This window comes from Sciurus vulgaris (genome assembly GCF_902686455.1).
Source record: "Sciurus vulgaris genome assembly, chromosome: 16".
NCBI classification, from domain to species: domain Eukaryota; kingdom Metazoa; phylum Chordata; class Mammalia; order Rodentia; family Sciuridae; genus Sciurus; species Sciurus vulgaris.
In genome coordinates, this window is record NC_136477.1 from 17,458,107 (window position 1) to 17,460,682 (window position 2,576).

Below are 2,576 nucleotides of genomic sequence, written 5' to 3' on the forward strand. Positions count from 1 at the left end.
TAGGACCAGGGCAGGAAATATATGCATCCAGAGCATCTTACAGTGGCAGAAAAGTAGGATGTCCTCACAGGAAAAACAAATAAATAAATAAAAGCCAGCAAAGAGGGAGGAATGTCAAAGGGACATGGGAGCCAACCGGAAGAACTTCCAGCAGCCAAAACTGCAACACGAGCCACAAAATCAATATAGTAGTATTGGATTATAACCCAGAGTGCGAAATAAATATCCACAAATCCCATACTGACATAAATAATTAAGTAAATGAGTAAAAGGGGGAAGATATGTATTTTGGGGGCAGAATCCAAGTAATTTACATAGCTCCTCAGCCCCCCAAGAAGGTGGCCATCACCCCCCACTCCTAGGCAGAGAGCTGTGGGACTTCCTCTCACAGCACAGAATGGGTACGGCAGAGTGACTTCATGGTGAGGAACCCTGACAAACACCACCTCAGCCAGGGGGTCAAGGTGAACACCAGCTGTGACATGTCATGTTGACAGTGTCCACCTTTGCTGCAATGTGACGAGAAGGGCACTTCAAGCTGGTCATGGTGGTGCACGCCTGTGATCCCAGCAACTTGAGAGGCTGAGGCAGGAGGATCATAAGTTTGAGGCCAGCCTCAGCAACTTAGTGAAGCCCTTGGCAGCTTAGTGAGACCCTGTCTCAAAAAAAAAAGGGAGGGGAGGATGTCACCTATGTGGTCTTCCTTCCCAAGCCCATCACCCCAGTCTGACCCAGAGAAAAGCATCCAACAAATCCAGTGGAGGGATAAGGACAGAACACCTGGCCAGTTCTCCTCAAAACCATCAAAGTTGTCAAGATAAAAGGAAAGGCTGAGAAACTGTCTCGGTTCAGAGGAGACGTGAGGACTAAATGTCATGTGGGCCAGGCGTGTGGGGCATGCCTGTAATCCCTGGGAGGCTGAGGCAAGAGGATCACAAGTTCAAAGTCAGCCTCAGCAATTTAGCAAGTCCCTAAGCAACTCAGTAAGACCCTATCTCTAAGTAAAATATAAAAAAGGGCTGGGGATGTGTGGGATGTGGCTCAGTGGTTAGGCACCTCTGGGTTCAAACCCTGGTACCAAAAAAAAAGTCGTGCGGCATCCTGGGATAGAAAAGGGACATTCAGGGAAGTGGAGGAAATGTGAATGAAGTGTGCACGTGGGTTAATGATTGTGTCTTTTTGCAGGAATCAAAACTAAGGGTACTTAACCACTGAGTCACTTCTCTAGTCCCCCTCCTTTCAAAAATATTTTTAGTTGTAAGTGGACACAATACCTTTATTTATTTGTATGTGGTGCTGAGGATCAAACCCAGGGCCTCACACTGCCAGGCAAGCACTGTGACACTGAGCCACAACCCCAGCCCCATAACTGTGTCTTGATATTGATTCGCTGATGGTGACCAGTGTGCCACACTGGTGAGTGTGACGATGGGGCAGCCGGGGCGTGGGGCTCTGCTCTTCTGCATGATGATTCTGTAAATCTAAAACTGCTCTGAGATGAAATGTTTAAGTATACATATGGCCACAGATAGATGGATGGATAGACAGATAAATGTGGTTGCCATGGGAACAGGGATTGTCTGGGACAGAGATGGAGGAAACAGAGGCCTTTTGAGGAAGCATCCAGGCTGTAAGTGAGCTGGCCTTGACCTGGGCCACTGTGGGGAGCAGAAAAATGGGCAAATTGGGGGTGTTTCAAAGACACAGGGTCTGCACGGCCAAGTGTTAACAGTGAAGGGAAGGGTGGGATTTCAGGGCATCTGGGTGCTCAGTGAAGGGAAGGGTGGGATTTCAGGGCATGCTCCTGGGCTGCCCTCGCTGAGCTGAGGAAGTTGGTGGATAACCAAGCATGGGGCGCTGGACATTAGCCAGGTGTTCTGTCCCTGTGTAGAAGGTCCTATTCTGTCTGGATCGGCAGGCTGTGTATAAGTCTCATTTTATGAAGACTCAGGTGAGCTAGATGGGAGTCTGTCAGAGTTGTTATGTGGCATGATGGCATTTTTTGGGAGGGGCTGGAGGCTGCAGACTTGCTGTGTGACCTCCAAGCATGTCTTTGCCCTCTCCGAGCAAATGTAAATGAGGATCAATATTGTCCCACTGACAGCCTTGTAGGGGGAAGCAAATGAGCCCTGTTCAATGGCTGGCATACAGTGGCGCTCAATAAATGCTGGGGTAGCCTTCCTTCTCAACCCAGAGGAACGGAATGACGCCTGTCTCTTTAAATTATGCAAATGAACTGCGGGTGGTGGCGTAAGTGTGCGAGTGTGTGTGTGAGTGTGTGTGCGTGCGTGCGTGTGTGTGTGTGTGTGTGTGTGTGTCTGTGTGTCTGTGTGTCTGTGCGCGCGCGGGGGCGCGCTCGTAGAGGGACACATAAAAAAGGAGCCTCTTCCTCTTAGCCAATCAACGCCCTGGGCTGGCGGAGCTTGGCCGCCTAAATGGCCCAATGGTGGACCGCGCGAACACTGAGCCCGCCTCTGCCTCCCGGCGCTGCCCAGGGGGTGGAGACTTTATAGGCCACGCCCCGCGGGCGGAGCCACCAGGCTGCCGCGCTGCAGCCGCGGAGGGAGGGAGGGGCG